General features: G+C 38.9%; 1 long non-coding RNA gene across 2 annotated transcripts; it reads left to right on the top strand.

Annotated features, from left to right (window-relative positions):
- The first annotated feature begins 9396 nt into the window (after positions 1-9396).
- LOC114898717 lies at positions 9397-20376 on the top strand. Of its 2 annotated transcripts, XR_003794453.1 has the most exons (5): positions 9397-9532; positions 13908-14005; positions 14130-14237; positions 18868-19106; positions 19615-20376. It is a non-coding gene; the product is annotated as an uncharacterized LOC114898717 (long non-coding RNA). The 2 variants fall into 2 exon arrangements; XR_003794452.1 differs by having other exon boundaries at positions 18868-20376.
- The last annotated feature ends 1592 nt before the right edge of the window (positions 20377-21968 follow it).

Below are 21968 nucleotides of genomic sequence, written 5' to 3'. Positions count from 1 at the left end.
GGCTTGCTGGGAGTTGAAGCAGGAGGCTGGCGTTTTTCCCTCTGCGCGGCCGAGAGCCTGCGAGTTCCCCTCTGGGCCTCCCAGCTTATTTTAGTTAAGGAGTCCTCGAGGCCTAGCGTGCTGGTTACCAGAGCTTCAAGAAGCGGCTTGCCGGCTCCTGGCATTTTCCGGGCCAGACTGGTTCTGAGGACGCGTCAGGGAGACCGTTGGACCCAGGTCTAGCGTTGCCTTCGTTCGGCCAGCGCCCGGGAGCTCAACTCCAGATTCCCTGGGGCTGGAGAAGCCGTTGTTTCGTCCGTCGGAGCCAGAGGTGCAGATGACTAAGGGGTTGTTTTTCGTCCAGAATTCTACAGTTTGTGTAAGAGAAGCAGGGCAAGTTTGTCCGCTGTTTTTATCAATCAGGGGCGGCCCGTGACCGGTCACAGTGGATAGTGGAAGATGTCAAAGAGGGATAAGTCCTTTGTGGGCTCAGAAACTAATGGGAAGATGAACACACCAGGCACTCTTTCCTTCACAGTTTCTTTGTCTTCTTATAGTGTCCTTACGAGGAGTCTCCTGATTTGGCCTTATGGGGGATTTGCTACACCTGGGATCTAGGACCTGTACCTCTAGAATTACAGAAATGGTAACACTCTGGCTCCTTACCCTCCACTTGTTCTCCTTATCTTAAGCCCGTGTAGGATGTCTGATTATCTGTGTCACTGCTTGCTTTGTTAATGACTTTCCCTACTTGATTTGGACCCAATGGGCAACTGTCTCATTGATGTCTTCATTATCCATTTCGTGCTGTAGACACAGAGCCTGCAGCCTAAGCTTTAAGAAATATGGAATCTGAAACAAACGAACAAAAACCTGACTCTGAAATATGAAAAGAAACTGTAATAAAAATTGAAATGTTTGGCCATATCCAAAATATAACATGTCAGTGAGTCAAATGCCACTTTTATATGTAAATTACATGTTCTTTCCCAAAGTACGCATGCCTACAAAGGTCTTAAAATAGTCCTTACCTAAATTTCTTCAGCTTCTTGTCCTTCTCCATACCTACTGGCTCAGAATCTGCTTTCTCCTCTCCAGTATGCTGGGGTGAGTCACAAAAACTGTGCAGACTTGGGTTTGCTATATATTCTTGCTCTGAACTCCATCTCAACCCTCCCTGATGCCTGGTCATGCTTTGCTTCATCTCTTATTTATGCTCTATCATATTTCCCATGGTAGATGTTCCAAGCTTCTCTTGTTTAAGAAGTGCTTTATAATTTACATGTTTATTATCTTACTTAATCTTTTAACAACTCTCTGAGAAAAGTCTCAAGTTTGGTGGCCAGCCCAAGGTAACACATCTGAGACTTGAACTCTGTCTCATGACGCCACGTTTAAGATTCTAGCCCAACCACCTCTCTTACCCTTTCCTTTCCCAGCTTCTTAAGCGTTGAATCCTTTATATACTCAGCAGGTAACTGCCTTTAATTGAGTAAGAAAAGCAACTCCCCCACTTTTTTTTTTTTTAACATCTTTATTGGGGTATAATTGCTTTACAGTGGTGTGTTAGTTTCTGCTTTATAACAAAGTGAATCAGTTGTATATATACATATGTTCCCATATCTCTTCCCTCTTGCGTCTCCCTCCCTCCCACCCTCCCTATCCCACCCCTCCAGGCGGTCACAAAGCACCTAGCTGATCTCCCTGTGCTGTGCGGCTGCTTCCCACTAGCTATCTACCTTACATTTGGTAGTGTATATATGTCCATGCCACTCTCTCGCTTTGTCACAGCTTACCCTTCCCCCTCCCCATATCCTCAAGTCCGTTCTCTAGTAGGTCTGTGTCTTTATTCCTGTCTTACTCCTAGGTTCTTCATGACATTTTTTCCCTTAAATTCCACATATATGTGTTAGCATACGGTGTTTGTCTTTCTCTTTCTGACTTCACTCTGTATGACAGACTCTAGGTCTATCCACCTCATTACAAATAGCTCAATTTCGTTTCTTTTTATGGCTGAGTAATATTCCATTTCCCTCACTTTTTACTAAAAAAATCTATGATTCATCACACCTCCTTTCAGACCTCTCCTGACTGCTTTTCTTCTCTTCCAAGTTTAACCCCACAGGACTTTTGCTCTTGATTCCAACCTTTCCTGCCTTCTCAAAACCTTGCTATTCCTACATTTTCAGTCAGTCCTTTACTAGCGTGTTCTTCTACCAAATCCTCCCTTGACTAGGCTGCCTGTCAACTTACTGACCTTTGTGACTCTCACCACTACATTTCAGAAGAGTAATCTCACTTTCTGCTTTCATCATGGTCTTCTCATTATCACCATCGCCACCCATTTTTTTCCTCCCCCAAATAAACTAACTGCTCTTTCCTGTTGAGACTTCTCTTGTGGATCACAAGTGACCATGTCACTGGCCTTTTCTCACTACAGTCTCTTTAGTATTCACCATTGTTATGTACTTCTTCATCCTTAAAACTTGCTTTCCCCCTTGCCTTCTGAAATACTCTCCTGGCCTTCTTGTCTCCTGGACTGCTTCTCACGTTCTTCCTCACTAGTTCCCCTTCCTCCACTTTACCTTTTCTTCTTATACAGATGATCCTCAGATTCACACTTTTCAGTACTGACCTCTCTCCTGAGCTTTGGTCACAGCCATCTGTTATAAACCTGTGCTCAAATGTGGCCCCATCACCTTAAGCCCTGCATATCTTAAACTTCATTGAGCTTCTTTATTCACCAAACTGTGCTTTTTGAATTTTCCTATTTTATTCTCTCAAGGATATCATCCTTCTCCCTTCCCTCCAGCTTGAAACCTTATAGTGCTCTTGGCCTCCTTTCTCTTTTTCCATATCCAGGCAGATACCTTTTCCATCCCCACTGCCAATACCTTACTGTGTAGAATTTTCTGATGATAAGGACATTATCACCCTTACTTCAAGTATTAGACTAGTCTCTGAATTATTCCTGCCCTCCATTTTTACTCAGTTGAATTTATACAGTTTTTCCAAATTAATTGTAAAAATATTATACAAATCAGTCTTCATTCTAAAAGCTTCAGTAGCTCCCAATCCCCATAGGATAAAATCTGGATTCCTTAACAGATCCATAAAACTTGCCTTTTAGTTTACCTAAACATTGCCAAGAACACTTCTTGGCCTTATCCAATTTTGTCTTCAGAATTCTTCCACCTTTATTATTTAAACACACCTTCTCTTTTTCTTTTTTTTTAAATTAATTTTTATTGGAGTATAGTTGCTTTACAGTGTTGTGTTAGTTTCTACTGTACAGCAAAGTGAATCAGCTATACTTATACGTATATCCCCTCTTTTTCGGCTTTCCCGTTTAGGTCACCACAGAGCATCGAGTAGAGTTCCGTGTGCTATACAGTAGGTTCTCATTAGTTATCTATTTTATACATAGTATCATTAGTGTATATATGTCGATCCCCATCTCCCAATTCCTCCCACTTCTTTTTTTTAATTGACTTTTTCTTTTTTTTTTTAATTGAAGTATAGTTGTTTTACAACGTTGTGTTAACTTCTGCTGTAGAGCAAAGTGATTCAGTTATACATGTATATACATTCTTTTCCATTATGGTTTATCACAGGATATTGAATATAGTTCCCTGTGTTATACAGTAGGACCTTGTTGTTTATCCATTCTATATATAATAGCTTACATCTGCTAACCTCAGCCTCCCACTCCATCCCTCCCCATCCCTCCCCAACCTATCCTCCCCCTTGACAACCACAAGTCTGTTCTTTATGTCTGTGAGTCTGTTTGTGTTTCGTAGACAGGTTTCATTTGTGTCATATTTTAGATTACACATATAAGTGATATCATATGGTATTTGTCTTTCTCTCTCTGACTTCACTTAGTATGATAATCTCTAGTTCCATCCATGTTGCTGCAGATGGCATTATTTCATTCTTTTTTATGGCTGAGTAGTAGTCCATTGTATTATATATATGTACTGCATCTTCTTTATCCATTCATCTGTCAGTGGACATTTAGGTTGTTTCCATGCTTGGTTATTGTGAATAGTGCTGCTGTGAACATAGGGGTGCATGTATCTTTTTGCATTATAGTTTTGTCTGGATATGTGCCCAGGAGTAGGATTACTGGATCATATGGTAATCCTATTTTTAGTTTTTTGAGGAACCTCCATTCTGTTTTTCTATAATGGCTGCACCAACTTACATTTCCACCAACAGTGTAAGAGCGTTCTCTTTTCTCCACACCCTCTTCAACATTTGTTATTTGTAGACTTTTTAACAATGGCCATTCTGACCAGTGTGAGGTGGTACCTCATTGTAGTTTTGATTTGCATTTCTCTAATAATTAGCAGTGTTGAATATCTTTTCATGTGCCTATTGGCCATTTGTATTTCTTCTTTGGAGAAATATTTATTTAGGTCTTCTGCCCATCTTTTGTTTGGTTTTTTTTGTTGTTGAGTTGTATGAGCTGTTTGTATACTTTGGAAATTACAGAGATTTGGAAATCTCTTGTCTGTTGCATCGTTTGCAAATATTTTCTCCCATTCCGTAGGTTGTCTTTTCATTTTGTTGATGGTTCCTTTGCTGTGCAAAAGCTTATAAGTTTGACTACGTCTCATTTGTTTATTTTTGTTTCTATTTCTATTGCCTTGGGAGACTGACCTAAGAAAACGTTGGTATGATTTTTGTCGGAGAATATTTTGCCTATGATCTCTTCTAGGAGTTTTAAAGTTTCATATCTTATTTTTAAGTCTTTAAGCCATTTTGAGTTTATTTTTGTATATGGTGTGAGTATGTTCTAACTTCATTATTTTCATGCGGCTGTCCAACTTTCCCAACACCACTTGCTGAAGAGACTTTTTTCCATTGTGTATTCTTGCCTCCTTTGTTGAAGATTAATTGACTGTAGTTGTGTGGGTTTATTTCTGAGCTCTCTATTCTGTTCCATTGATCCATATGTCTGTTTTTGTGCCAGTACCATGCTGTTTTGATTATTGTAGCTTTGTAGTATGGTCTGAAGTCTGGGAGGGTTATGCCTCCAGCTTTGTTCTTTTTCCTTAGGATTGCTTTGGCAATTCTGGGTCTTTTATGGTTCCACATAAATTTTAGGATTATTTGTTCTAGTTCTGTGAAAAATGTCATGGGTAATTTGATAGGGATTGCATTAAATCTGTAGACTGCTTTGGCTAGTATGGCCATTTTAACAATATTAATTCTTCCCATCCAAGAGCATGGGATATCTTTCCATTTCTTTGAATCATCTTTCAGTTTCCTGTATTAGTATTTTATGGTTCTCAGCATATAAGTCTTTCACTTCCTTGGTCAGGTTTATTCCTAAGTATTTAAAAATTTTTTTTGGTGCCATTTTAAAAGGTATTGTTTTTTTACATTCCCTTTCTGATATTTCATTGTTAGTGTAAAGAAATGCAACCAATTTCTGAAACATACCCTTCCTTCTATGTTATGCTGCTTCACACTACTTCCGTGAAACTTTCCCTGTTATTTCAGAGCTCCAGATTTGACTCCAGTAGCTCTTCTGCCTATACTTTTCACTGCTACATTCTGGTATTAAACGTTTTTATTTATTATGCATGTATTGATATATGTATATATGTATAATATATATACACATACACACATACATTCTTTGTCTATTAAGATGAAAAACCCTTGGCAACCAAACCTTTGCCTACACAGTAGACATCTGATAGACTTATTAGTGATGAGGCAAATAAATGATCTCAAAGTAGAACAGGGCTTCCCTGGTGGTGCAGTGGTTGAGAATCTGCCTGCCAATGCAGGGGACACGGGTTCGAGCCCTGGTCTGGGAAGATCCCACATGCCGCGGAGCAGCTGGGCCCGTGAGCCGCAATTACTGAGCCTGCACGTCTGGAGCCTGTGCTCCACAGAGAACAAGAGAGGCAGCGATAGTGAGAGGCCTGTGCACAGCGATGAAGAATGGCCCCCACTTGCCACAACTAGAGAAAGCCCTTGCACAGAAACGAAGACCCAACACAGCCATAAATAAATTAATTAAAAAAAAAAAAAGTAGAACAAATGGGATGACCTGCAACCAAGAGTTCTGTGGATAATGCAGACCATAAGTGATATGGGGTGAGATTAAGGGAGAGGATTATTTAAGGATTCTACTTTCCCAGCATTAGTTAGTGTTTTGTTCCATGCTCACATACTGCTTCATCTTTCTGGGGACCTCAGGCAGAAAATAGTTACAGGGAAGTGCAGAGTCATGGGATCAGAGGAACAGGGCTGATGTAAGTGACCAGGTCCATCAAGGTGTCTAAGGAGTTTCAGCCCACTCCTGTAGCCCAAGAAAGACAAGAAGACTAGGAAGGGAAGATGACCCATCAGGAAACCAGGCAGGTCTGCCTGATCATCACCACCAGCCATGGAGTGAATGTATAGAAAGTGAACCAGAGAGCCATGTCAGACTTATCTTTCAACATTATAGCTGTTTCTGTCAACTCACCATCCTTCCTTCTTCCTTATTTCAGAGCAAGGACAGTCATTTCTCCTAAGATCTGTGTTCTGAAGCCCAGTCTCATCTGCCGCCTCCTTCTCCTCTCTCTTCATACTTTCTTTTTTTAATTAAATTTAATTTTCTAGCTTCATTGAGGTATATTTGACATATAATATTGTATAAGTTTGTATCAAACTTATTCATTCAAACTTATCAAATCAAACTTGTTGATTTGATACATTTATGTATTACAAAATGATTACCAACATAGCCAACACCTGCATCATACCACATAATTACCATTTCCTTTTTGTGGTGAGAACATTTGAGATCCACTCTCTTAGCAACTTTCAAGTATACAACACACTATTGTTAACTGTAATCACCATGCTGTACATTAGATCCCCAGAACTTATTCCTCTTATAACTGGAAGCTTGTACATTTGATCACCATCTCCTATTTTCCCCTGCCACCTACCCCTAGTAACTACCATTCTAGTCTGTTTCTATGGGTTTGGCTTTTTCAGATTCCACATGTAATTGATATCATACTTTCTGGTGGATTTTCTCTCAGCTCATACCCATGCTTCACTCTCTTCTTCTACCCTACAACCTGTCTTGAGCTCCTGATTTTGCTCTGCCTCTTAAAAAGAATAGTCTACACTTGTTTCTCTAATTCTTCTCCTCACATTTTACTCCTAAACAGAGTACAGTCTGGCTTTTCCTCTCACCATTGCCTGAAATTGCTGTTGCCAAAGTCTCTGATAACTTCCCACTTGCTGTATCCAGTGGATACTTTTCAGTTATTATCTATAGAATTTGCTATAGCTTTTGACATTGACAATTTCTTCTTGAAACTTTCCCCTGTTTGGTTGCTATAACACTCTTCTTGATCTTCTCTCCTCTTCCTGCCCCTCTAATCACTCCTTTTCTTTCTCCCTGCGGTGTACTTCTTCCTCAATGTGGCTTTTAAACGTTGTTATTTCCCAGGGCGCTTTAGCTCCCCTCCACCCTTTAAAAAACAAAAAAAAGTTTCATCCTCCCTTGGTTGTTGTGGGATTGGAGGTGAAAGCACCAGCCCACAGCAGGGAGCAGCTCCCTCCCTGCTCTTCCTGCTTTACTTCAAATTCTTATCATACTTTGTTTGGATTACGAATTAGTGTCCCTATTTCCAATCGATTCGCTATAATCCTGTTAGAGATCTTTCTGAAACTACATTTTGATCATGATCTTCAGTGGCTATTCAGTACCTTCATTTGTTCATCAAATATCATTTAAGCACCTGGAATATGTTTTCCCCAAATGCCTTCGTGGCTTGCTCTCCACTAGAATAATCAATTCTGTGAAGGGAGGGACTTTGGACTCTGTGCCAGGATTTATCATTGTGTAGAACAAGCAAAAATCCCTGCTGTCATGCAGATTATCTTCTAGTAGGGGCTTGACTCTACCTCTGCCAGCCCAGCCAAGGTCATTTCTTGCACTGCCCCGCCCTGACCTCAGCATGCACCCTGAGCTTCTGCCTCTTTTATGATTGTACAAGCTACTTGCTCTGCTTAGGACACCCTGCTCATTCTCCTTGCCTAGTTAATTCCTACCCATCAGTCAAAGCTCAGTTTTCAGACGTCAGCTTCTCTAGGAATCCTTCATTGATCAAGTCTTTATTACGTGCTGCTCTATGTGCTACCCTTGGTACTCTGTGATGACCTCTAGTAAGTCTTTAACATTCTGCATTTAAATTTTATACTTGCTTGTCTGTTTCTGCCCTCACTACACCCCACCCCTCCCACACTAAGAACAAGGAACAGTGTTTTATTTCTGCATTCCCAACATTGGGCACATGTCTCAGACATAGTATGGTTTAATAAATGTTCCATACGTGAATGAATGGCCTAGATTCATGTTTAATTTCTAAGAAACTGATCATAATGATAGGATAGATGACTGGAGAAATTTATTGTTTATTTCAGTAGGTCATTTTTGCTTTCTGATTTTTTTTTTTCCAAGAGCCTGAGTCTTTAGTGCCATCTAGTGGAAGTAGCTGCAATAAAAAGCTATGCTACTGGTAAAGCTTGGACAATGCACGCTGTTCTATCTTGTTTATTTTGAACAGAGCCATAGAAGGTAGAACCTGGTCTCATTGCATTATTGGCACTTTGATTTACATCTAGAAATTCACTGTACCCTGAGGTGATTCTAATTGTGAGATCTAGCAAGTATAAATCCTCCCTTATAATGGATATTTTCTGATAAATGGGCAACTCCTCAACTTTGAGGCATACGACGCAATGGCTAGAACGGTCTGAGCTTTGAGGCTCTCCTCGTGTAACTGCTTTTAGGTCAGACTGGAAGTAAACAAGAACTAAGTTCCATTATTACTTAACTACCTACCTTTTCAGAAAAAAAATGTTTCGCTGTCTTATCCAAGACCTTCTGGCTCTTCTCGCTTGACTGCTAATCATCTGACCACATTCTCTGCCCTGAGCCCAGACACTCTATAGTTGTCGCAGTCAGGAAGCTGCACCCGATCTTCATTGGTTTGGCATAAATACTAACTATTCTTAGACTATTTATACATTATTGCACACTCTATTCATATCTTTGTGTAAATTCCTTCGCTATATCTATTATGTACTAAAACTCACTAACCCTTTAAAACGCATCTGATACATTATATTAAATTAATGTGGATAAATACTTTGTGATCATATCTCATATAAATTTATCTTCTATATAAAATATACATGATTAAATTAAATCAGTAATAATATAAAGACAATGGCATATTTGGAGGTTGGTGATGATTCTCGTGATTCAAATTAGAGCAGCAGTTGTGGAGTGCTCATTCTGTTATATTAGAGAATGGATCATAAAAGTCATGCTTTGCACTCTTTATAATGTTGCATTGTAATTTAACATATGCTATTTTTTTTCCTTTTAGGATTCTTTTGTGTTTTATATTTAATGAACGTGTCAACTTCCAAGATTAATCATGAAAATTTTGATTTGGAAGAGACCCTTTGTTTGGAATATGTTTGCCCTAGATATCTTCATGGCTTATTCTCTACCAAAATGGTAAGTCTTTGAGGGCAAGGACTATTGTCTATTAAATTCCATGTCTATCCACAGTATCTAGATGCATGCCTGTCCCATAGTTGGAGCCCAATAATTATTTATTGAATGGATGTATGAGAAAATTGAGGCGTGGCTAGGTAAAGACATTGGCTTAAGGTCACACAAGACGTTAGTGGTAGAACTGGGCAAGAATCCATGTTTTCTGACTCCGATTCTGTTGAGTGATTCAGTACAACACCTCGTCTCTAATCGGTGCTGCTTTTCAACCAGGCCCCTGGGTCCCCTGCCCTGGGTCCTTTGCTTTGAAAGGACCCACTGTGGCCCTTCTCCAGTTACATCCCTTCCCAGGGGCCAAGATATTCTAAGAGTACGTCTCCCCACTACTCTCCACTCCGCCCCACCGCCCATTGACACACACACATTCCAGAAGATACTCTAGCTACCAGGGATTCTTGAAATTCCCTGACAGATAGCTGGAAGCCCACTTCCAGGGCCTGTGCTGGCTCTTATTCGGTTATAGACAGGATAAGTGTGCCCACACCTAGGCCTCAGGAGTGGTAAAGGCCAGCTGTTGTGGGTGGTGGAGCTTGATCAAGTTTGTTGGGATAGCCACACAAATGTGTGTGAGGCCCCTCTGTTGGGTGGAAGGAGAAGAACAGATCATGGGCTGTTTGCGTCTGTTTCTCCTCTTGCTCATGGCCCCTCAGATGTTAGGGGCAGGCCTACCTCCATAATAAATCTGGTTCTCCCCACATATTAAATGTCATTTAAACCAGCACTAAGTGAATACCTGTATTGTGCCAGACGCTGCACTAGGCATTTTCAAATGTATTTTCTCATTTATGTGTTACCCTTAGGAAGACTCAGAAGTGACTTGCCTAAGGACCCACCGCTGACTAGGTGCAGAGCTAAATGCATAGCAGTATCTTCAGGAAGAGTTAAATGCTCTATACTTAACAAGACACACACACGCATGTTTATATAATGTAATTATATATATAATTATATATTTTACATATATATTATATAAAAATGTATATGTATCATATATATGCACGTGTATGTACTTGTCTGGGGGTGTATGTGTGTTACATACATACATATATGCATTGTATGTATATAGCCTTTTTTTCATTGATAAAATAATGTTTGATAAAAACAGGTGAACAATTAAGAAAGCGTAAGTAAATAGTAAATCTCCCATGCCATGCCTTGAGTCAGAGACGACCAATTAACTTTTCTGTTGTTGCTGTTGTTAAAGATACTCATATATTTTAAAACTTACCAGCAACAAGTTTTGAACTTTTTTTATCTGGGCAACTTTAGATATAAGCTGTGTACAAGTGGAGAGAAAAGTATAACACAGCCCCAAGTAACCATCATTCAGCTTCATCAGTTAATGGCATTCTGTCATTCTTACATATTTCTCCAACTTTTATTATCATTTTTCTTTGTTGGAGTATTTTAAATCAAATCCCAGGTAATCATGTCATTTTATTAAATTAAGATACTTATTTGAAAAGATTTAGATATAAAGAAGCTGCAGTTGCAGAGCAAAACACTTTTTCCTTATATATGTTTCCAGTGTGGCTTGGTGCTGCCACTGCTTTAGACTTAACGCTATCCAGTATGGGAGCCACTCACTATAAGTGGCTTTTGAGCACTTGAAATGTTGTTAATATGAATTAGAAACGGTGTATGTGTAAAATACGTGCTGGTTTTCAAAGATTTATTATGAAAAAAAAGTAAAATATCTCATTTAATAATATTTTATCTTGATAGCACATTAAAATGTTATATAATATATATTTTAAATATAGACTTTTTAGAGTAGTTTTAGATTCACAGAAAAATTGAGCAAAAAATGTGGAGAGTTCTATATGTCCCCCCCACCGCCAGCCTCCCTCACCATCAACACCCTGCACTAGGGAGTTACACTTGTTATAACTGATTAGTTATAATCGATACAAATTATCACCCAAAGTCCATATTTACATTAGGGTTTACTCTTGGTGTTGTACATTCTATAGGTTTTGACAAATGTATAATGACATGTATCCACTATTATAGTATCGTACAGAATAGTTTCACTGTGCTTCACTTGTTTAGCTCTTCTCCCCAAACCGCTAACAGCTTTTGTCTATAGTCTTGCCCTTTCCAGAAAGTCATACAGGGAGTAGCCTTTTCAGATTGGCTTCTTTCACTTAATAATATTCATTTAAGATTCTTCCATGTCTTCATGGCTTGATAGCTCGTTTCTTTTTAGCACCAAATAACATTCCAGTGTATGAAATGTACTATAGTTCATTTATCTAAAAGTGATAATATTTTAATTAAAATCCATTAAATAAAATCTATTATTAAATTTATTTTCACTTGTTTCTTTTTCACTTTTTAAATCTGCCTTCTAAAATAAAATTACATAGACTGCTCACATTAAATTTCTACTGGACAGCACTGCTCTAGACTGTGGTAAAACAGTGTTACTGGTAGAGTTTTTCTTCAATACAACATTCTCATTCAAACACCTAAGTTTCTCTGCCTCCTACGAAGAGCATTCTCCTTCTCCAGCACTTGCCTTGATTAGGTCCTTCTGTTGCCCCCAAACTACTTGGGATTGCAATGCTCCTCCCCTAACCCCTCCCAACAGGGACTTATGTTATTTAATTCATTTTGTCAGGACCAGATGATAATTGACTTATTAGGTCTTTTACCACCATACTAGGTTCTCTGGAGCATATAAATACGGGGTCTATGGCCAAGTGGCTTACAATAAAAAAACATTTCCTTAGAAGAACTGAAATAAAACATTAGGAGTTAACAACTTTTTTGTTAGAAATCTTAGAGTTTATCTTACTTTAATTTATATAAGTGATTCATATAATAATATTGTTTCTAAAAACTAATTGAAATGGAGTTTATAATCTGATTTATTCCTCTTTTGTGTTCTCAGTGGTAGTGACATTGCCTGTAAGTGGGCAGTTTTTTCATTCTTGGGGTATAAAAAAATCTTACTCTTTAATGTACAAAGAGAGAGAGAGAAAGAGGGACCAGATATATAGTATATCTGTATATTAAAATTTCCTGAGGGAGGCAATTAGAAAATAAATGTCTGAAAATGTTCCTTAGGGTGTTGGTCACAAAAAACAGTTTGAGACACACTGGTTTACTGGACTAGGTATTCCTAGAGTATGCATAACAGAATGTTTTTATAACCAATTAATCTCCAAAGTTTCCAAAGAGTGGAGAGGAGGAAAAAATAGAGGAAAGATAATTGAAAGATGTACATTTATAGGTTGGGGGAAAAGGAGCATCTCAAGAATGTTAGAATTCTCTACCACTAATTGATTATTAACATTTTGCCAAATTAATTAGTTCATTCATTCATTCTCTCTTCCCCCACCCCAACCCATATTATCTAGGTGAACAGAATATAGACACTCATTGCACTACATTGCACTATTTTCTCAAGTGTTTTCTAGGTGTGAACATTTTTGAAATAAAAGTTGGGGTTAAATGCTATCATCTCCACATCCTATCTCTGTCACTCCTGTACCCTAATTCTACATTGGGACCCTATTGAACCACAGTTTCTTGGTAACATGTTTTCTCTCACCTTTGGTCTTTTGCATGCATTGCTCCCTCTGCTTGGAGATATCATCTGGCCTCCCCATCTTCCTTCACACACAGCCTTTCCCTGGATAACTCCCAGAAGTCTTCTAAGGTTTAACTTCCTCTGGGAAGCCCTCCCTGACTACTCAGCACCACTCAAGCCTAGGTTAAGAGTCCTGCATTTATTCCCTTTGTTGTGATTGTCCTTATTATTGCCCTTGCCATGTATTATACCTGTGCATTAAACTTAATCTGTCTTCATTGCACTGTGAGTTCCTTAAAGGCAAGTATTATGACTTATTTTATTCATCTTTTTGTCCTCTGTGGTTATTATGGGGCCTCACACAATATTTATTAAATAAAGCAACAGTTAATTTTTCTATGAGATGCATACTTGTTTTATATAATTCCATTTAAAAGGAAAAAAACCAAGAAATAAAATCTTGATGTTTTATTTATCTTGTAAAGCTTTACTGCTGATAACAGTATAATTTCAGGTTAGATTTTTATAAATATTAAATATAGCTCCCAGATTCCCATTATTACCCCTGTAAAACTCTTGGTGAAATGTCCCTGACAATCCCAGGAGAAATTGGTTTGTTATTTCTCTCAGCTTCAACAGAACTGTCTTTCTGCCTCTGTATTATAGCATTCCGGGGGTGGGGTGGGGTGGGGAGATACCAAGATAGGAAGTTTGGAGTTTGGTGAGAGACTTATGAGTGATACTAAGCATTTTTCCTGACATTTGTATCATTTTTTATAGTTTACAGTACACTTACTCCTCACAAAAGCCCTGCGAAGTAGACATTATTAACTCCTTTTTAAGGATGCTGCTAATAAAAGCCAGAATGTGTTATGAAGGTAAGAGAGTCTCTTTTTTTATTTTCTCGACTTTAGGCATTTCCCCCAAATCTGGGGTCCACTAATTTTAGATCTACAGCACCTTACCAAATTCTGCACTTCTCTTTTGTATAATATTGTGTAGGTACAACCCAAGCTACAACTTCACTCTTCAGCAGCGGGAACTGCTCTCTAATGAATGATGTACTCCAGATTGAAAATTCCCCAAGTGAAATGCTTGAGATTAAGTAAGGTCAGTTGTTCTTCTAACTTATCAAATCTTTTGGTATATAATTCTATATATTTACCCAAGATGAAGGCTATGATTGCAGCTGTGTGTGCAGTGGGCAGAGACTGGAAAGGGCATGCACAGACATAGTAATCATTATTAGGGTGGTGGATTTAGGAGTGATTTTTTCTCTATAAGTTAAAAATTGTATATAATTTTTAGAGTAGGTACGTACCCAAGTTATTTTGCACATTAATTAAGGGAAGCTAATAGCCACCCATTTTGAATCTTACTAGATTCTTAGCTAATTTAACTCACTCGTTGAGCAGCCATTTTCCCTCTGTCTTTCTATCTCCCATCAAGAAATCTCCCTCCCTCTCCTCTCAATAACATGCATAGTACTCTGCCAGAATCATTGGATCAAACCACAGCATCATGCCACATTGACCTGGAAAGACTTGTTCCTCTATTTCTTAACTCTGTCGTTCCTCTGTTGCAAATCAGGCCTAATGAATTCTTGCTTTTCTCCTCCTGAAGCAAATTACTTTGTTCAGAAGAAGGCAGTCTTAAATTCTACCATGCCTCAAAGGGGTGGTTCTTGGATCAAAAATGAAAATGAAACTGGAGGCAAGAGGATTAGTTTAGAGGCTGGGCAGTTGTTCACGTAAGAGAAGATGCTGAATTAGGCAGGAACAATAAGCATGAAGAGGAGTAGATGGATTATAGAGGCATTTGGGGAGTGTGATTGACAAGAATTGATGACCAATTAATAAGGATGTGTTAGGGATCAGAGATGACTCTGAGACCTCTAGCTTGGATGACTTAAGTAGATACTGCAACTCACAAAAATGAGTTTGTTTTGGATATGTTTAGAATGAAGTAACTTCAGATGGAGGTACTCAGTCAGTAGTTGGAACATGTCTGTATCAAGAGAAGGTGATGAAAACTGGAGATAAAAATTTGAGAATTATCAGATTTTTTTGGTAACTACCAAAAATGTGTGTGATCTTTCAGTTAAAATGACCCTCTTTCCTTTGGTGTAAATTACATCTGCTCCATAATATATGTTTGAGACATCTTTACTATTTTCATACTGTTAATGGTAGGATTCTGGACCATCATTTGCCCAGAGAGCAATTGAGTATCTGAAGCAAAGAGGAAAGTCAAAGGGAAGGAATTGATCAGTTAGTGAACTCAAAAGCTATCTGTGCTCTGGGAATAAGAGACCGTGGGTGGTCTTCAAATGACAAGAGAACTTAGAGATCCACTTTCATGGCCCTTTCTGGCAGTCTAACTCCAGAGGGGTTTTTTTTGTTTGTTTGTTTGTTTTTGTTTTTGTTTTTAAATCACAGCTTGGGTCCTAATACAAATCTGAGCAGAGAGTCCTGTAGGCCTCTTCTTTCCACCCCTGGCAGGGAGCTGGCTCAGTGTGGCCACACCCGTGTGAAAGCTCTTAAACAAAGTTGGTCAGCCTTTGTGCTGCCATTTCAACTGACCAATAGTCCAATGACATTTATACATACTGAGGATTGCCTGACCCTCCCTACAATGGCTGATAGATAGGTAATGTGATTATTCTTTTTCCTTGACTGAGCAGGCTGTGCCTCTGGAGGGCCCTGGAAGCCCTTGACAGGAGAACGACCTAGTACAAGCTTCTGAGCTTTGGAGGATACCCTTTCTAACAAAGCCATTTCGTCAGGGGTCTTCCACAGCAGCATAGTTGCCTGCTCTTCCTTTTCCTCCAAATACATAGAGCATTCGTGTGCAGCAGTGTCGCTCTGCACTGTAATGGGAGTTGGGTGACTACTGTCTACTTGAATGCTTGGCCCTGATGAGTCCGGTGCAGCTATGCCCAGCCTAAGCGCTCTACTCTAACAACAGCTCAGAGGAGTGCTCTGCTCCTTCAAATCTGCTTGGAAGTTTGTTCCCCAAACAAGCCCTCTTTTTTTCTTAATTCAAAAAATTTAAAAAAAAATTTAGTACAATTTTTAAAAGTTACTTTGCATTTACAGTTATTGCAAAATATTGGCTACATTCCTCATGTACAATACATCCTCGAGCCTATCTTATACCCAGTTGTTTGTACCTCCCACTTCCCCACCCCTATACTGCCCCTCCCCCCTCCCCACTGGTACCCACTAGTTTGTTCTCTATATCTGTAAGTCTGCTGCTTTATTTGATGTATTCCCTAGTTTGTTGTATTTTTTAGATTCCATATATAAGTGATAGTATTTGTCTTTCTCCAACTTATTTCACTTAGCATAATGTCCTCTAAGTCCATCCATGTTGCTGCAAATGGCAAAATTTTATTCTTTTTTATGACTGAGTAGCATTCTATTGTATATATATATACACCACATCTTTATCCAGTCATCCATTGATGGACACTTAGGTTACTTCCATATCTTGGCAATTATAAATAATGCTGCTGTGAACATTGGGGTGCATGTATCTTTTCAAATTAGTGTTTTTGTTTTTTTTGGGTACATACCCAGGAGTGGAATTTCCGGATCATATGGTAGTTGTATTTTTAGTTTTTTTCAGAAACCTCCATACTGTTTTCCACAGTGGCTGCACCAATTTACCTTCCCACCAACAGTGTACACGGGTTGCCTTTTCTCCACATCTTCTCCAACGTTTGTTATTTGTGTTCTTTTTGTTGATAGCCACTCTGACAGGTGTGAGGTGATATCACATTGTGGTTTTGACTTGCATTTCCCTGATGATTAGCGATGTTGAGCATCTTTTCATGTGCTTGTTGGTCATCTGCATTTCCTTTTTGGAAGAATGTCTATTTAGTTCTTCTGACCATTTTTTCAATTGAAATATAGTTGATTTACAATGTTTTGTTAGTTTCTGCTGTACAGAAAAGTGATTCAGTTATACATATATATACATATTCTTTTTCACATTCTTTTCCCTGATGGTTTATTACAGGATATTGAATATAGTACCTTGTGCTATACAGTAAGACCTTGTTGTTTATCTATTTTATATATAGCAGTTCGTATCTGCTAATCCCAAACTCCTAATTTATCCCTCTCCCCCCATCTCCCTTTCCCCTTTGGTAACCATAAGTTTGTTTTCTATGTCTGTGAGTCTGCTATTGTTTCGTAAATAAGTTCATTTGTGTCATGTTTTAGATTCCATGTATGAGTGATATCATATGGTATTTGTCTTTCTCTTTCTGACTTACTTCACTTAGTATGATAATCTCTAGGTCCATCCATGTTGCTGCAAATTCTTCTGCGCATTTTTTAATTGGGTTTGTTTTTTTGATGTTGAGTCGTATGAGCTGTTTATATATGTTTGATATTAATCCCTTATTGGTCATATCATTTGCAAATATTTTCTCCCATTCAGTAGGTTGGCTTCATTTTGTTGATGGTTTCCTTTGATGTGCAAAAAGTTCCCTGGTGGCGCAGTGGTTGAGAGTCCGCCTGCCAATGCAGGGGACACAGGTTCGTGCCCCGGTCTGGGAAGATCCCACATGCCGCGGAGCGGCTGGGCCCGTGGGCCATGGCCGCTGAGCCTGTGCGTCCGGAGCCTGTGCTCTGCAGCGGGAGAGGCCACAACAGTGAGAGGCCCGTGTACCACAAAAAAAGAAAAAAAAGAAAAAAAAAAAACTTTTTAGTTTAATTAGGTTCCATTTGTTTAATTTTGCTTTTGTTTCCTTTACATTAGGAAATGGATCCAAAAAGATATTGCTGTGATTTATGTCAGAGAGTGTTCTGCCTCTGTTTTCCTCTAGGAGCTTTATAATATTTGGTAGTACATTTAGGTCTTTAATCCATTTTGAGTTTATTTTTTGTATGTGGTGTCAAATAAGCCCTCTTATATTTACATTCTGTAGCACTAGAGTTAGTGTCCCTTTTGCATGACTTTGTTTTGTTTGTGTCCCTTTTGCATGACTTTGACCAACACACAGATGTTTCACTCTACAAGGACTGCAAAAAGGATTTTAGCGAGAAGGATAGAAAAAAGAAAAAAGCTGTTTTCTATCCTCAGAGCCCCAGGACAGAAAAGATTGTAGTCTACATCTAGCCCAAAGACAGCCTTAGTTCTCAGCAATTTAGTTTAGTCACATGGAGCCACACTGCCCTGTCACTCAATTCTACTTGTTTGAAGGTTGGACCCACACTGGTTTTATTTTTCATCTTTTCATGCTCTGTGGTCTTTTGTGACATTTAAAATAGTAACCTGTGGTTTGCGGAGGCCATTAGCCAATTCAGTTCCCTTAACAGCATCCACCTGCTGAGCCGTTGTGCTCTAGTCTTCAAGTGTCCTCTGACCTGGTCTGAAGCAGTAGCTCTTTGGACAAGGCTTTCTCTTGTGTCCCAACTGTTCAAATATTAAACATCTATTCTTGGTCAAATAGGGAGAAAAAAGCTAAGTTGGTCACATCTTTCCTATTATGGTTGCCTTGATATTCAGTTGCCCTTCCCAACCCATATTTAATACTTAATAATAGCTAATTTTATTAGTTGCTTCTTCTGTGCCAGTGTTACGGACTGAACTGTGTTCCCCCACATTCATATGTTGAAGTCCTACCCCCCAGTACCTCAGAATGTGACTGTATTTGGAGATAGGGCCTTTAAAGAGGTGATTAAGGTTAAATGGAGTAATATGGGTGGACCTTAATCTGATATTACAGGTGTCCTTATAAGAAGAGGAACAGACGCCAAGGATGCATGTACACAGAGAAGAGACCATGTAAGGACACATTGAAAAGGTGGCCATCTGCAGGCCAAGAAAAGAGGCCTTAGGAGGAACCAAACCTGCTGACACTTTGATCTTGGATTTCTAGCACTTAGAACTATGAGAAAATAAATTTCTGTTGTCTGAGCCACCCACCGCCATCTCCAGGGAATAGCTGGGTGAATATATTTGCAAGTAACTATTCTTTTTCCTTTCCCATATATACTGGTTAAAATTGTAGGTCTCACAGGTTATCAAAAGTTCAGAAACAGATATAAGTATACATATAAGAACATGCAATACAGTAAAATATTTAAAAAGTCAGTAGGGGTAAGGATGAGTTAATTAAGAAATAGTATTGGAGAATCACTTGAAAAAACAACATTTAACTCCCTTACCTCACAGATTATACAAAAATTTAACTTCAGATGGAATAAAGATTTAAATGTTGAAAAAGAAACATGGAAATACTAAAATATAAAGATTAATATTTTAATGTAATCTAGGGTACAGAAGGCATGTTAAACATATGTAAACATAAGTACTAAAAGAAGAAACTTTTAAAAATGGAAAAAATTGATAGATTTGATTGCATAAAAAGTGTGGTTGGTCCTGGCAGAGCGGACAGGACCATTTGTGGTCCAGTGGTCAACATTTGTGAATTCAAGGAAGAACTTATAATAATTAAACATGTTCTTTCCAGGTATATTTGAAGCCAAAGAACATGGAACATATAAACTGGTCTCAAGAGACATTTTGGATCATCTGGTAAAAACAATTATAGCAGATTACAACCATCTTCTGAAGTCTTGGAGACAGTCCCCAAGGAACTTTTGGGAACACATGAAGGTGACGTTAGAGTGAGTTAGGAGGAGGCTTACAATTTCACTGCCAGCCCCTTTGTGAGTTAGGGAAGGGCTTTGGTGGAAATGCCCAAGTGTAATTTAGGAATCATTGCAGTCTCCTCCAGGGAGAAGGGCCGTCTTCCTTACAGATGGCTTCAGATCTTCATGAGCAATGAAGCTGAAAGCTCCCAATGAGTCCTCATAGTTTAATATATATAATAACACAATAGCCAATATTTATATAACGTTACAGATATTTATGGCACTTTTACACATGACCATACTGTTTCAGAAATAGTATGGGTTGTGATGAGAGATTTGAGTTTGAATGCTTTTTCAACCTGTTGGCTTATATGATCTTTGGTGAGTTACTTAACCTCTCAGGACCTGTTTTCCCCTCTGTAAAATGGTGATGGTGATGGTGCTAGGGTCAAGGTGATACCCACCTTATAAGATAAGGACTGAATGAGACAAATACCTAGTATGATGTTTGAGACCTAGGAAGCACTTGATTTCCTTTCTCTAAAGATGGTTATTTGCGTCAGTAGACCTCACATTTCCACAGTAGTTATATGTTTATGAAGGTAACATATTCAAATATGTCTCACAGTGATTCTTAACTCCCGCAATGGGGGTGGAAGTGGTGATGCCTGTATTGTTAAAGAGCACCCCCCGCACCCTCAGTGAGAGTCTTTGGTCTACACTTGACACCCCAAGGATCTCTCTCTAGTTGGATATTTTTACTCCTGCTTTACTTCAGTGAAGTGAGGATTATTTACCTCTGTGGGAAGACAGTACATTAAGCTAATGAAAAAGGTAGTCGAGAAATTACCTTCTCATGTGTGGCTAGATGCCAGGGAGCATTGTTTTCTTGGGGTGAGGGGGTGCCTGTGGGGAAGTTGTGATGGAAAGAATCGTGGAAAGACAGAATACTCAGGGTCTAGAGGACCGTTGATTGGGCTGTATGGGAGAAAATGGATAAAAGGGAAGGTGAGAGGAACTGAAGACAATTGTCATTTTTCTCATAGATCCTCGTTTAGCAGTCTGTGACTTGGCTTCTTCTGGGGTACCTACTGCCTCTAAATAGGAACTGCTGTCTTTATGCTGTAAACTTGTCACATTTCCAGTCTCACCTACCCTAGGTATGAGACCTGGACCTACCTACCACTTGGGTCGTATACGGTTATCTGACTCATCAAAGTCATATTAAGTACCATAAGGTCCTGGAATTTTATCCGTCAAAGCCTAATAGTTCTCCTTATAATGATACATAATGGTTACAAATAAATTTTGGGAACTACATATAAATTTTGGGAACTGCAAATATGGAAGGCAAAGAGAGAAAGGAAATGGTTTCAGTTTGCTATGAACTGCTTACAGGCTAGATTAACTGAGCATCACTTTTGGCTTATTGTAAAGAAGGGATATAGGACTAAGCTATCCATAAAGTTCTTATTCGAAGTATCCTTTAGAGTTTTGGGTAAGGGACCTTATAATTGAAAATGCTAAGGCTACTTCTTAGGCCAGGCAATTAGATTTGAACTGAAGAGATAAGATAATGCTGCAGGTGAAATTATGACTTTGAGAAGAGAGAGGCATATCATTATCTGGGGGAGCCTTGCCGTTCATTAGACACAGAGGCTCCTATAGTGGTAACTACAGACACCCCCCCTTCTAAGTTGTGACTTAACTGCTTTGGCCCAGAAGATGCTATCAGTAAACAAAGCTTCCTGGGAATGTCTGCTTGATCCTCTTAAGAGCAAGTTTCCAAAGACTGCCTAGGCCCCCATCCTTATTTTGTCGTCATCTTCAAACTGTCCAAGTGCTCAGCAATGAGGAGCAATAGACAAAAACAACGTGCGATTTTGTGTTAAATTGCATGTATAGACTAGAGAAGAGTAAAATCATAGTGCACAGGACCACTCAAAGACAGCTTCATGGGAAAGAAGAATTTATGCTCGAGAGAGACAGAACTTAAAGAAAGACAAGAGAGCATCTCTAAGGTTCTGTTTTTGTGACTGTTAATTTTTACTCATGGCTCCCATGCTGAAACTCCTGGAGATGATTGATGTGAAAGAGGAAATAAGACAATGTTAGAAGGAGCAAGGTGCTCAGGCGTATAGTAAGACAGTCTGAATTAGAGCAGCTGGTTGGATGTATGGAGACTTTACCAGCTGGAGGGAGATTAGGAATTACAAATTTCATTAATAGA

This window comes from Monodon monoceros, unplaced genomic scaffold, assembly GCF_005190385.1.
Source record: "Monodon monoceros isolate NGI ecotype Baffin Bay Population unplaced genomic scaffold, NGI_Narwhal_1 Super_Scaffold_18, whole genome shotgun sequence".
Lineage (NCBI taxonomy): Eukaryota > Metazoa > Chordata > Mammalia > Artiodactyla > Monodontidae > Monodon > Monodon monoceros.
This window is presented reverse-complemented; position numbering and strand designations above follow the sequence as displayed.